Source organism: Tachyglossus aculeatus, chromosome 21 (assembly GCF_015852505.1).
Source record: "Tachyglossus aculeatus isolate mTacAcu1 chromosome 21, mTacAcu1.pri, whole genome shotgun sequence".
NCBI classification, from domain to species: Eukaryota; Metazoa; Chordata; class Mammalia; order Monotremata; family Tachyglossidae; genus Tachyglossus; species Tachyglossus aculeatus.
In genome coordinates, this window is record NC_052086.1 from 23,668,486 (window position 1) to 23,683,528 (window position 15,043).

Below are 15,043 nucleotides of genomic sequence, written 5' to 3' on the forward strand. Positions count from 1 at the left end.
CCCTCTAGATTGTGAGCTTATTGTAGGCAGGGATTGTCACTCTTTATTGCTGTATTGTACTTTCCCAAACACTTAGTATGGTGCTCTGCACACAATAAGTGCTTAATAAATATGACTGACTGACTGAATGAATGAACCCAGGTCCTCTGACTCCGAGGCCCGTGCTCTTTCCACTAGTCCATGCTATTTCCCCTGGGAGAAAGTCCTCACCAAGAAGTGTGCAGTGCTGCTGAAGATCAATCAATCAATCAATCATATTTATTGAGCGCTTACTGTGTGCAGAGCACTGTACGAAGCGCTTGGGAAGTCCAAGTTGGCAACATATAGAGAAGGTCCCTGCTCAACAGTGGGCTCACAGTCTAGAAGGGGGAGACGGAGAACAAAACGAAACATGTTAACAAAATAAAATAAATAGAACAGATATGTACAAGTAAAATAAATAAATAAATAGAGTAAGAAATCCATACAAACATATATGCATCTATACAGGTGCTGTGGAGAAGGGAAGGAGGTAAGGTGGGGGGGGGCATGGAGAGGGGGAGGAGGGGGAGAGGAAGGAGGTAGTTAAGCGCTACAATGTGTCAAACACTGTTCTAAGGTTAATCGGGTCACACCCAGCCCCCAGCCACGTGGGGTTCATCGTCTAAATAGGAGGGAAAGCAGGAATTGAATCCCCATGTTAGGATTATAACCCAGGTCCTCTGATTCCTAGGCCCAGGCTCCGTCCACTAGGCCATGCCGCTGTCCAGTGCTCTGCACACGGTAAGCGCTCAATCAATCAATCAATCAATCAATCGTATTTATTGAGCGCTTACTATGTGCAGAGCACTGTACTAAGCGCTTGGGAAGTACAAATTGGCAACACATAGAGACAGTCCCTACCCAACAGTGGGCTCACAGTCTAAAAGGGGGAGACAGAGAACAGAACCAAACATACCAACAAAATAAAATAAATAGGATAGAAATGTACAAGTAAAATAAATAAATAAATAGAGTAATAAATACGTACAACCATATATACATATATACAGGCGCTGTGGGGAAGGGAAGGAGGTAAGATGGGGGGATGGAGAGGGGGACGAGGGGACTGAATGTAAATACGACCGAATGAATGAATGCTGCCACACCCCGCCTCAAAGACAGCTGGGTCTCGGCTGAGTCTGCTCCATGAGCCAGTGTATCTCTGGAAAGGGAAATCTGGACAAGGGAAACTGTCCACTATTTCAGGACAGGTTGTCCATGAAAGGCAACTGGTCCCCCAGCCTCAGGCTGTCTTCGGGCCCAGCAATGAGCCCCCGGATCCCCTGAGGTAACCATGAGCTCACTATGACTAGACTATAAGCTCACTATGGGAAGGGACTGTGTCTGTTTATTGTTATATTGTACTCTCCCAGGTGCTTAGTACAGTTTCTCTGCATACAGTAAGCACTCAATAAATACAACTTGAATGAATATGAACGCCTCTGTGGCCCCATGACTGGCAGTAGCACTGGGAAGCCCAGCCCCTAACAACACCCCTTTGAGAAAGGCCATGCACGCAATGGGGCTGAAGCTGAGAAATATACTATAAACCAGCATTGACATGCAAAGTTTTTGGAAACATTTAGAGGAGGAGGCTGGCACATATGATCTCTGAGCAGGACCGGAGAGGGAGCAGCACGGGTTTAGGAGCCCCAGTTCCCCTGCCTTCCTCTCAGTGCCCTCCACCCCAGTCTCAGGACAGAGAAGTGATTCTACAGGGAGTCCTGAAGGGAGTCCAATTCTTCTATGTCCTCTCCTCTTCCTTCTAATTCAGGCCCTTCTTTTTCCCCCTCTTCTGACCTAAGTTAAAAATAAAGTCCTGCTTATTCCTTCAAGCAAGAACTTCCTCATTTCCAGGCAGAGATGTCGCGTAGTGCAGCGGCAAAGAGTGGGATGAGACACAGCAGGCCTAAAATGTAACTCATTATGGCATTTATTATGTTTACTATATGCTAAGGGTTGATACAGGATGATCAGTTTGGACGTAGTTCCTGGACAACACAGGACCCACCATTTATTTTAATCTTCATTTTATAGATGAAGGGACAGGGGAAACAGAGAGGTTAAGCATTTGGATCCTGATCCCAGACACACAGTATCTATGTAAGTATTCTTATACTCTACTATTTCTCCTAACCCCAATATTTTAAGGTCTGTCTCTCGCTCCAGACTGTAAACCTCCTTGTTGGTAAGGATTGACTCTTCCAACTCTATTGTACTTTCTGAAGCACTTAGTACAATGCACTGCATATAGATAAGTGACTTTTCTAAATTAACACTACAGGCCAGTGGCAGGGTTAGAACTAGAACCTAAGTTTCCCGATTCCCTGTCCTGAGCTCTTTCCACCAGACCACAATGAAGCAAGTGTGAGAAGCAGTGGGGCCTAGTGATAAAGCCCGACCATGGGAGTGAGAAGGACCTGTGTTCTAATCCCGGCTTCATCCCTTGTCAGCTGTGTGAGCTTGGGTAAGTCACTTCACTTCTCTGTGCCTCTGTTACTTCATCAGTAAAATGGGGATTAAGACTGGGAGCCCCATGTGGGGCATGGACTGATTATCTTGTATATACCTCAGCACTTAGTTCAGTTCCTGGCACACAGTAAGCGCCTAACAAATACCATTAAAAGAAAAAATATCCAAGCATTTCTCATTACTAAGAGTAAATGAGGGAATTTCATGCTTTTTCCCTGAACTTGTCAATCAATCATATTTATTGAATATTTACTAAGTGCAGAGCATTGTACTAAGCTCTTGTGGGCATGTTATGTGTCTATCAACTCTGTTCATTCATTCAATCATATTTATTGAGTGCTTACTTTGTGCAGAGCACTGTACTAAGCACTATAACTCTGTAATAGTGTACTCTCCCAAGCACTTAGTAGATGCTCTGCACACAGTAAGCGCTCAATAAATGATTGCTTAGTAGACATGTTCCCTGCCCACAAGGAGCTTATAGACTAGAGGGAGAGGCAGACATTAAGTAAATAAATTACAGATATGTACATAAGTGTTGTGGGGCTGAGGGTGGGGTGAATAAAGGGTACAAATTCAAGTGTAACCTGAAGGCTTTTTTTGATATTGTATTCTATAGTCACCAAATCTTTTCAGTTCTATCTTCATGACATTGTGAGACTCCACCCTTTCCCCTCTATTCAAACTGCTACTTGTCTTATGCCATCGAGTCATTTCCGACCCATAATAATAATAATGATGGCATTTGTTAAGCACTTACTATGTGCAAAGCACTGTTCTAAGTGCTGGGGGGGGGGATACAAGGTGATCAGGTTGTCCCACGTGGGGCTCACAGTCTTAATCCCCATTTTACAGATGAGGTAACAGGCACAGAGAAGTTAAGTGACTTGTCCAAGGTCACATAGCAGGCATGTGGCGGAGCCGGGATTAGAACCCAGGTCCTCTGACTCCCAAGCCCGGGCTCTTTCCACTGAGCCACGCCCTGCTCTCCACCTGCAATCGTGCTGGTAGTATATCCATACAGTTTTCCTGGTAAAAATATGGAAGTGGTTTACCATTGCCACCTTCCGCGCAGTAAACTTGAGTCTCCGCCCTCAGTTCTCTCCCATGCCACTGCTGCCCAGCATGGGTGAGTTTTGACTTGTAGGAGATTGCCTTCCACTCACTAGCCATTGTCCAAGCTAGGAATGGAATGGGTAAGCCTCTGCTTGACTCTCCCTCCGGTAGCCAAGACTGGCAAAGTACTGGAAACTCTCCAGGTGCGACTGTGAGCCCACTGTTGGGTAGGGACTGTCTCTATATGTTGCCAATTTGTACTTCCCAAGCGCTTAGTACAGTGCTCTGCACATAGTAAGCTCTCAATAAATACGATTGATGATGATGATGATGACTGAGAGGGAAACTGCTACTACGCTGATCCACTCCCCGCCTTGAATACAGCATCAGCTGACCTCATTGACTCCTGTCACTCCCCACTGAAGTCCTAAGTTGACACTGATGCCCAGATCATTTTCTGGAAGAAAAAAAAAAACTAGTTCACCTCTCCCCACACCTCCAATAGTTGCCCATCTACCCCAGCATCAAATAGAAATTCCTCAGCATTGGCTTTAAGACACTCAATCAGCTCTCCCCTTCCTTTCTCATCTACTACACCCCAACTGAAACTTGAGGGACTCCCACAGTTAAGGGATGGGAGGCAGAGGAGGAGCCCATGAAAGAGACTGAAAATGAGTGGCCAAAGAGACGAGGAGAACCAGAAGAGGACAGTGTCAGTAAAGCCAAAGTTGGATTAATGTTTCCAGGAGAAGGGGGTGATTGACATTGTGGTTTCATTTCCTCCTCCTCCCTGCACTAGACCTAAGTTTGGCTAGAGGGGTTGGAGTTTGGAGGAGGGAAGGGGGAAGGAAGTCAGCAGCAGCTCCCCTCTAACTAGGCCAACTCCCTAGAGATGCTGAAGGTTGGAATCCAACACCAGCAGTGTTCAGTCTCCAGTTCCTAGCCATCAAGATTTGAGCCCCTGCACCAAGACTGGCATCTCCCTTGATGTAAGCTTCTTGTAGGCAGGGAATGCATCTGTCAACTCGACTGCATTGTGCTCCCCCAAATGCCTAGTATAATGATCCGTATACAGTTAAGACTCAAGAAATATCATTGTTTGATTCAATACAAAAGGGCAACTGCCCTTTCCTTATCCTCTTCTCTGAATGCATCCCTAGAGTGCATTTTCCCATATTTTCCCCATGCCCGTTTCTCAAACTAAGGCCTGAAACAGCATTAACATGATATAACAGTTAAAAACAGGGAATTTCATAAGGGCAGGAGAAAGAAAGTTCTAGTGATTAGATGGGTGTGTCAGAACTGATTCACTCCCCCAACACTGCCAGTCTACTGCAATTCACTCAGTCACCCAGGGCTCAGTTGATCCCATTTGCTAAATGGGTTTAACACCTGTGTTCAGTTTAGTGAGCATCTGTGAAGGATTCTGAAATCCTGGACTTGAGAGGGATTCAGTAATGAAAAATTGAAAGGTGAAAAAAGGTGGATATTTTTTCCACTCAGTTCTTAGAGAGGGCTTATCTCTCAGGCTCAGGAAGGCAGAAGAACCCCTGAAGTTAGTGGGGATTTACTGTGGGTAAGCGTATAGGATTAGGCCCATATGGCTGGTTGAGTCTAGATATGTAGGGGACAGATTGACTTTTTGCTCAGTGCTACCTCCCTCCTTTCTTGAACCTGATGACCTTGACAACTACCTCATTGATAAAATCCAAACCATCAGGTCTGAGATTCCCAAAATCTCCCTCTCTCACCTCCCCTACTTCCCCTTACCCCGACATCCACCCTCTCATTCTTCTCAGATATCTCTCAAAAGATCACCCACTCTTTTTTTTCTGGTATTGTTAAGCACTTACTACGTGTGAAGCATGTACTAGCTGCTAGGGTAGTTTTTCTTACCGTATTTGTTAGGAACTTACTGTGTGCCAGGCACTGGTCTAAGTGCTGGGGTAGATACAAACTTATCTGGCTAGACAAAGTCCATGTCTCATATAGGGATCATAGTCTAAATTTCCATTTTACAGATGAGGTAACTGGGGCAGAGAGAAATTAAGTGACTTGTCCAAAGGCACACAGCAGACAAATGGCAGAGCCGGGATTAGAGCCCAGGTCCCAGTCGGACAGAGTCCCTATCCAACAAGGGGGCTCACAATTAAACCAGGAAGGGAGAACCCGCTGAATCCCCATTTTACAGATAAGGAAATTGAGGTACAGAGCATCTAAGTGGTTTGCCTAAGGTCACATAGCAGGTAAGTGGCAGAGTTGGAATTAGAACTCAGATCCTCTGGCTCTGAGGACCATGCTCCTTTGACTAGGCCTCACTAGTTCTTCCTGCCTCATTACCACCATTATTCATTTCTCTCAAGCTAACCTACTCACTGTGCCTGGCTGTCACTCTCTTCAGCAATTCTTGTTCACACTCCTGCCCGGAATTCTCTCCCCCTTCACAGACAAACCACAGTTCACCCCATCTTTAAAACACTTTTGAAATCCCATCTCCTTCAGGAGGCCTTTCCTAATTAATTCCTAATCCCTCCAGGCTATATTCCTGCCAACTGCCCCTTCAGCACTTCTACTCCACCTAAGCAGTCATGTACTAACAACCCCATAGAGCCCTTAGGTACACATCTTCCATCCCTATTTTTCAAGCACTTACACACATACCTCTGTTCTCTTTCCTCCTATCTGTAAGTTATTTTGGTGTCTGTCTCCCCCACTAAATTATAAACTCCTAAAGAACAGGGATCATGTCTGCTAAATCTATTATTCTCTCCCAAGTGCTTTGTCCAGGGCTCTGAACACAGTAGGTAACAAAATACCACGTACTGATTGAAAAGAGCATTTTTTGAACTCTGTGGCAAAGCCAGTCATGGAAGTTCTTAGCCATTCTTTACCATTGCCTTTAAAGCACTCAATCATCTTGCTCCCTCCTATCTGACCTCACTGATTTCTTGCCACAACTCAGCTTCGTTCCTTTGCTTCTCTAATGCCAACCTACACACTGTACCTTAATCTCATCTGTCTCGCCACCATCCCCTAGTCCATGTCATTCCTCTGGTGTATCTGAAAGACCATCACTCTCCCCACCTTCAAAGCCTCATTAAAATTGCATCTCCTCCAGGAGGCCTTCCCTAACTCAGCCTTCATCTCCCCAACTCCCTCTTTCTTCTGCATCACACTCACACTTAGAGTTGTACCCCTTAAGCACTTGATATTCAGCCCACCCTCAGCCCCACAGCACTTATGTACATATCTATAATTTATTTTAATATAATCACCACCATATTTGTTAATAATGGCATTTATTAAGCACTGTTCTAAACGCTGGGGAGGTTACAAGGTGATCAGGTTGTCCCACCTGGGGCTCACAATCTTAATCCCCATTTTACAGATGAGGTAACTGAGGCACAGAGAAGTTAAGTGACTTGCCCAAAGTCACACAGCTGACAGTTGGCAGAGCTGGAATTTGAACCCATGACCTCTGACTCCAAAGCCCGGGCTCTTTCCACTGAGCCATGAAGCACTTAACTATGTGCCAGGCACTGTACTAAGCGCTGTCTCTACCTCTAGACTGTAAGATCCTTATGGACAGGGAAAATGTCTACCAACTCTGTTGTATTGTACTTTCCCAAGGGCTTGGTACAGTGCTCTGCACGCAGTAAGCGGTCCATAAATATCACTGATTGATTGACACAGTCAATGGGTACAAACCAGAGACTGAGCTCTCAATCTGCTCTGCTAAATTTGGATAGGGAACAGCCCACACCTAGGAAATCCAAAGTTTCCCTGCTTGGAAAACCGCTGGGGTTCCTGGGTCTACCGTATATTGTGCCCGGAGCCCACCCTGCCATCTCAGTGCCTGCAACAGATTCCAGGTTGGCCAACTGGGACTTGTCCGAAGCAGCTGAAAATTTCAGTTCAGGTTCCAATGGTCCAGGCAACAGTCAAAGACTCATTCTGTAAACTGGCATCTTTAGCCAAAGGAAATTATGTTTAGGCTGTATTCAGAGCAGTTCCAAGCAGACATGAGCTCTCAACAAATACTGAATCAATTGTTCTCAAAGAAGGTCATTCTGGGCCTAGGCAAGAAGGCCAGAAACAGCTGGGAAGAAAACAAAATATGAGTCAAGTGTAACAGCGTGAGGGAGAAGCTTGTCCTGAAGTGTGTTTGGATTTTATCTCCAAACTGACCCTTGTTGTCGGGTGTCTTTTAATCCCCCAAAGAACCCCCGGATTACAGAGAAAAACAAGCGTCTCCACTGCTGTTCTGCTTCAACCCTTCCGGTGGCACTGGGCGAGGCAGGGTCATTTGCAGCGGGAACAACACAAATCAGATTTGTTTATCCCTTCTAGTCCCAACAGTGGTCCTTTGGACCTTTTGTCCACGGGATCTTGGCTGGGTGCCCTTGGCTCAGATTTCCTTGGCTAGAGGAGAGCAAACCCAAAGAGATGTACCCTGCTCTACTGAATAGCTTCTTTGACCTCCCACAGTTGAAGGGGAAGAACAGGAGCTACTCTACGAGTGGAAGAAGATAGTCCGTCAACTGTATTTACTGAGCGCTTACTCTGTGCAGAGCACGGTACTAAGAGCTTGGGAGAGTACAATATAACAATAGACACACTCCCTCTCCACGACAAGCTTACAGTCTAGAAGAGGAAACAGACATTAATATAAATTACAGATTCGTACATAAGAGCTGTGGGGCTGGGAGGGGGGATGAATAAAGGGAGCAAGTCAGGGCAATACAGAAGAGAGTGGGAGAAGAGGAAAGGAGGGCTTAATCAGGAAGGCCTCATGGAGGAGATTGCCTTCAATAAGGATTTGAAGCGGGGCCGGGGGGAGAGCAATTATCTGTCTAATATAAGAAGGGAGGGCGTTCTGGGCCAGAGGTAGGATGTTTGGCTTTGTTCTCTGTCTCCCCCTTTTAGACTGTGAGCCCACTGTTGGGTAGGGACTGTCTCTATATGTTGCCAACTTGTACTTCCCAAGCGCTTAGTACAGTGCTCTGCACACAGTAAGCGCTCAATAAATACGATTGATGATGATGATGATGATGTGGGCGAGAGGTCAGAGGTGAGGTAGATGAGATCAGAGAGCAGTGAGGTTAACATTAGAGGAGCAAAGTGGGTGAGCTGGGTTGTAGTAGGAGCATAGCCAGGTGAGGTAGGAGGGGGAAAGGTGTTTGAGGGCTTTTAAGCCAATTGTGAGGAGTTTATGACTCCTCCCCAGATCAGCAATAAGACCTTACAGTCACAGCATTAGGGTAGGACAAGCCAGGCCTGAGGTCCCAAACTTTTGAATATAATATAAAAACCTCTGTCTCCAACTTACTAAAATGCTCCTTTCTTAAATATAGGGCAAGGGCAAAATGAAATCAATTTATCAATCAATGGTACTGATTGAGCACTTACTGTGGGCAGAGCACTGTGCTAAGCACTTGGGAGAATACAATACAATGGAGTTGGTAGATACATTCCCCTCTCACAGGTGCCTGACTTGTTTATAAGTAAGCAGAGTGAAGTCTTCATGGGTTTCAAATGCCTCTCTTGGCCGGGCCCCAAATACCCAAAGTCCATTCTAGGGCCAAGAGAGTAGGAGTGTTTTGAGGATCACTTCCCCAGTACAGATAGAAACATTTGGTCTTAGGGACCATGGAAAACAGCTGTAGAATTTCCTTTGAACATGATGTGGACAGGCTATTTTGTTTCAGCTGAATCTCCTGGGAAAATGGGGGATAAGATGAAGGATTGAATTTATTTCTCCTCCTGGAGTAGCCCCACTACCTGTGGCATTTTTGTCCCCATCTCTCTGTGGAAGGAGATTGCTGGGTTTTCAATCTATACACAGCACTGCTCACAGAGGGAAACAGCCCCAGAATGGCAGCATTTCAGTGGTGAGTGAATTATTTCTCTAAAACCATGTTTGCACTCTCCGCCAAGAGGAAAAGTACCCTGTGGGGTACAATCTCTCCCTGGGCCTCTGTTTACGTTGAAACAGATCACTGGACAAGGAATTAGTTCTAATTCAAGCCTCACTGAAGATTCACCAGGCTACTTTGGGCAAGTCAGTTAGTTGTGCCTCAGTTTTCCCAGTTGTGAAACAAGAATAAAACCTGTTCTTTCTACACTTATTCATTCATTCAATCGTATTTATTGAGCGCTTACTGTGTGCAGAGCACTGTACTAAGCACTTGGGAAGTACAAGTTGGCAACAATCACTTATCTGTGAGGATTTTTGAGAGTTAGCCATGTGCACCAACTGAAATTATTATTACTCTTCACAATCAATTTTATTTATTGAGCGCTGACTGTGTGCAGAGTACTGGACTAAGCAATGGGGAGAGGACAATATAACAGAGTTGGTAGACCCGTTCCCTGCGAACAATGAGCTTACCATCTTGAGAAGTACACAGGTGCTGTGGGGCTGAGGGAGGGGTGAATAAAAGGTGCAAATCCAAGTGCAAGGGCGATGCAAAAGCCGGTGGGAGAAGAGGAAACAAGGACACACTCCGATCTCAAATTGAATGGGTTTCCAGTACTACCTCTCAAGCAATCGGTAGTCTTTGATGAGTGCCTATTGTATACCAACTGCTTGGGACAGTACACTGCAGTTAGTAGAGGTGGTCCCTCCCTCAAAGAGCCTACATTCAAGTAGAGGAGTTAGGCATTAAAACAATTTACAGATAAAAAGAAAATACACATTAGCCACTGCTTAATAGGCTATGTAGCATATGTACAGAAGTGTTTGCTCTAGGAGGTCGGTTGTGAGTTCACAAGTGCGCGGGGAGGGCAGAAATTCCAACTATTTAGCAAACATGATACCAATTTTACAGGTGGGGAAATCTAGGAAATAGGAAGAGTTCAGCAATCATCTTCAGGCTGCAATGAAAATGAGTGGCAAAACAGGGTAATGATAATCACAAACACTTCTCTCCCTTCTGCAGCTGAAAGAGCCTATGCAATTCAATGCACTTTATGGTCTATGCATTAAACCAAATTAAGCTAGCTTTCAGGATAAAGACTGAAATGCAAATAACTTCTCACTTCCAAATGGATAACTTTAACTACCTCAGTTTGGTGTTTGCATGTCCAGTTTAACTGATCATGATAAAAATCTGCCAGGAAGAAACATGGATGAGCCTGAGTCCTGAACCTTTATAAAGGAACTGATCAATCAGTGATAGTTGAGTGTTTACACTGGGAAGGGTGCTGTACTAAGCGCTTGAGAGAGTACAATACAAAAGAACTGGTAGATCCTTTCTCTACCCACAAGGAGCTTATGGTCTAGAGGGGAAGACAGATATTAAATTATGGATATGTACATAAGTGCTGAGGGGGGTAGAGGAAGGGCTGAAAATCAAGTGCTTAAAAGGTATAGATCCAAGTGCATAAGCGACACAGATTGGAGTGCTAGTTGTTGGCACAGCCCTACTTAATAATAATAATAATAATAGCATTTATTAAGCGCTTACTGTGTGCAAAGCACTGTTCTAAGCACTGGGGAGGTTATAAGGTGATCAGGTTGTCCCACGGGGGGCTCACAGTCTTCATCCCCATTTTACAGATGAGGGAACTGAGGCCCAGAGAAGTTAAGTGACTTGCCCAAAGTCACACAGCTGACAATTGGCGGAGCCGGGATTTGAACCCACGACCTCTGACTCCAAAGCCCGGGCTCTTTCCACTGAGCCACGCTGCTTGTACTCTCTCCTCTTGCCCGTTGGATTCTTACTGGGGCATGAACAGAGGGGTAGGAGGTCTCTCTTAGAGTGGATGCTCCTTGTGGGTGGGGAATGTATACTTTAGTCTATATTTCCCAGGCACCTCCTATAGTGCTCCATACCAAGTGGCACTTAATAAATGCTACAACTGGCGTGAATATGAAAATACTTCAGTTCCTCTAAGCCTTGAAAATTAAGGAAGGGCCCAAAAGAAGATGGATTACACTTACTGGATGAAACATCCATTTATGAAGGTGTCCAAGGATAAATGCAGCAGTAAGAGCCAGGGACTGTTCTCAGATATACACATCTGGCTCCCATCAAGACAACTAGACCCATACACATCCAAGGATGGGATTTTACTCAACAACACTCCAAAAATCTCTCCTGGAAGGGAAATGTGAGCAACTAATGGAGCTGCGGTTATAAATTCCATGTGCTCTGGCAATACACTTTCATCACACTTGCCAGTTTTAGTGCTCCAAAAATACAATGTATTGTTAATATTACAACCAGGGCAGTGCACCTACCACATTTAGCATTGGTGGCAGGTGGGTAAGAGGACACACAGCCTACATATATACTTTTAGACTGTGAGCCCACTGATGGGTAGGGACTGTCTCTATATGTTGCCAATTTGTACTTCCCAAGCGCTTAGTACAGTGCTCTGCACATAGTAAGCACTCAATAAATACGATTGATGATGATGATACCACCTGAAGGAACCATAAGTGACTGCCCCACCCCCAGGAGGAACATTACAGCTTCTACGACCTGAAGTTAAAACAGCTTCTTCAGTAAAACATCTATCATAGTTCCATGTTGCATTAACTTTTAACTGCTTTTAACCTTTTCTTTCTAAAGTGGAACAACCAAAATTAAAGCAAGTTCTTCAGTAACAGATTTATCATAGCTCCAGAGTTCCCCCCTGCCGCCCGTAGACTGTAGGCTCATCATGGTCAGGGAGCAGGTCTACACAGTTGGTAGAGTTGAACGGGTCCAAGTGCTTAGGACAGTGCTCAGCACACAGTAAGCACTCAATAAATACAACTGATTAATTGAGGCTCACATGAAGACATCAGGTGTCAGAGGAACCCAGCTGGTCTGAGTCATTACTTAGTGCATTCATTCATTCAATCAATCCTATCTGGAGTGTGAAAGTTGATTCTAGGAAACAAAACCCTTCCTCAAACCCTATAATCTTCCTGTGGATGGATCTCAGCATTGCCTACGGATAAATCCCGCTGGCTTTTGTTCCAGGAGAAGGAAAGGCCAATGAAATTCTCCGCTCAAAGAACTCAGGGTAAGAACAAGAAAACTCACTCAGCTGCTGCAACCCACTGCCACAACCTGCTGGTTGTGTTGGCTAACTCCATTACGACCCAGGAAATGGTTGTGTAGTTCATGACTACACCGTGTTTCCATGGGTAACCGCGGCCTCCTCAAAAACGAGAAGCCAAGGGCTACTTCTTCACCCCACTGCCTTGGGACCTACTACACCTTAACTGTAATGACAAATGGGCATTCTGGTCTCAGCACTGGCCCTTCCCTCTGGCTGAGTTTACCGTTCCAACTCGGTGCCTCAGTTTCCCGGACCTTTTGAGGAAAATAAATAGTTGTCCTTGACCCAACTCCCACAGGAGTTAATCAACTTTTGTCCCCTCCCCCACGGGCCTGCCTCTCACTTCTGGTTTTTCTACCACACCCAGTGACCCAGGCCCTTCCAGTGTCAGCGCTTAGAACAGTGCTTAGCACAGAGTAAGCGCTTAACAAATGCCATCATTAGTTAATGATAGCATTTATTAACTATTTATTAGTTATCCCTAGACTGTAGACAAGCAGCTTGGCTCAGTGGAAAGAGCACGGGCTTTGGAGTCAGAGGTCATGGGCTCAAATTCCGGCTCTGCCAATTGGCAGCTGTGTGACTTTGGGCAAGTCACTTAGCTTCTCTGGGCCTCAGTGACCTCACCTGTTAAATGGGGATTAAGACTGTGAGCCTCCCCCAAAACGAGAAGCCAAGGGCTACTTCTTCACCCCACTGCCTTGGGACCTACTACACCTTAACTGTAATGACAAGTGGGCATCCTGGTCTCAGCACTGGCCCTTCCCTCTGGCTGAGTTTACCTTTCCAACTCGGTGCCTCAGTTTCCTGGACCTTTTGAGGAAAATAAATAGTTGTCCTTGACCCAACTCCCACAGGATTTAATCAACTTTTGTCCCCTCCCCCACGGGCCTGCCTCTCACTTCTGGTTTTTCTACCACACCCAGTGACCCAGGCCCTTCCAGTGTCAGCGCTTAGCACAGAGTAAGCGCTTAACAAATGCCATCATTAGTTAATGACAACATTTATTAACTATTTATTAGTTATCCCTAGACTGTAGACAAGCAGCTTGGCTCAGTGGAAAGAGCACGGGCTTTGGAGTCAGAGGTCATGGGCTCAAATTCCGGCTCTGCCAATTGTCAGCTGTGTGACTTTGGGCAAGTCACTTAGCTTCTCTGGGCCTCAGTGACCTCACCTGTTAAATGGGGATTAAGACTGTGAGCCTCCCCCAAAACGAGAAGCCAAGGGCTACTTCTTCACCCCACTGCCTTGGGACCTACTACACCTTAACTGTAATGACAAGTAGGCATCCTGGTCTCAGCACTGGCCCTTCCCTCTGGCTGAGTTTACCTTTCCAACTCGGTGCCTCAGTTTCCCGGACCTTTTGAGGAAAATAAATAGTTGTCCTTGACCCAACTCCCACAGGAGTTAATCAACTTTTGTCCCCTCCCCCACGGGCCTGCCTCTCACTTCTGGTTTCTCTACCACACCCAGTGACCCAGGCCCTTCCAGTGTCAGCGCTTAGAACAGTGCTTAGCACAGAGTAAGCGCTTAACAAATGCCATCATTAGTTAATGATAGCATTTATTAACTATTTATTAGTTATCCCTAGACCGTAGACAAGCAGCTTGGCTCAGTGGAAAGAGCACGGGCTTTGGAGTCAGAGGTCATGGGCTCAAATTCCGGCTCTGCCAATTGGCAGCTGTGTGACTTTGGGCAAGTCACTTAACTTCTCTGGGCCTCAGTGACCTCATCTGTTAAATGGGGATTAAGACTGTGAGCCCCCCCGTGGGACAACCTGATCACCTTGTAACCTCCCCAGCGTTTAGAAGAGTGCTTTGCACATAGTAAGTGCTTAATAAATGCCATCATCATTATTATTATTCTCTGTGCCTCAGTGACCTCATCTGTAAAATGGGGATTAAGACTATGAGCCTGTCGTGGGACAACCTGATCACCTTATGACCTCCCCAGTGCTTAGAACAGTGCTTTGCACATAGTAAGCGCTTAAAAAATGCCATCATTATCATTATTATGCTCTGCCTCAGTGACCTCATCTGTAAAATGGGGATTAAGACTGTGAGCCCCCCGTGGGACAACCTGATCACCTTGTAACCTCCCTAGCGCTTAGAACAGTGCTTTGCACATGGTAAGCGCATACAAAATACCATTATTATTATTCAATCAATCAATCATATTTATTGAGCGCTTACTGTGTGCAGAGCACTGTACTAAGCGCTTGGGAAGTACAAGATGGCAACATATACAGTCCCTACCCAACAGTGGGCTCACAGTCTAAAAGGGGGAGACAGAGAACAAAACCAAACATACTAACAAAATAAAATAACTAGAATAGATATGTACAAGTAAAATAAATAAATAAAGAGTAATAAATATGTACAGACATATATACAGATATACAGGTGCTGTGGGGAGGGGAAGGAGGTAAGATTGGGGG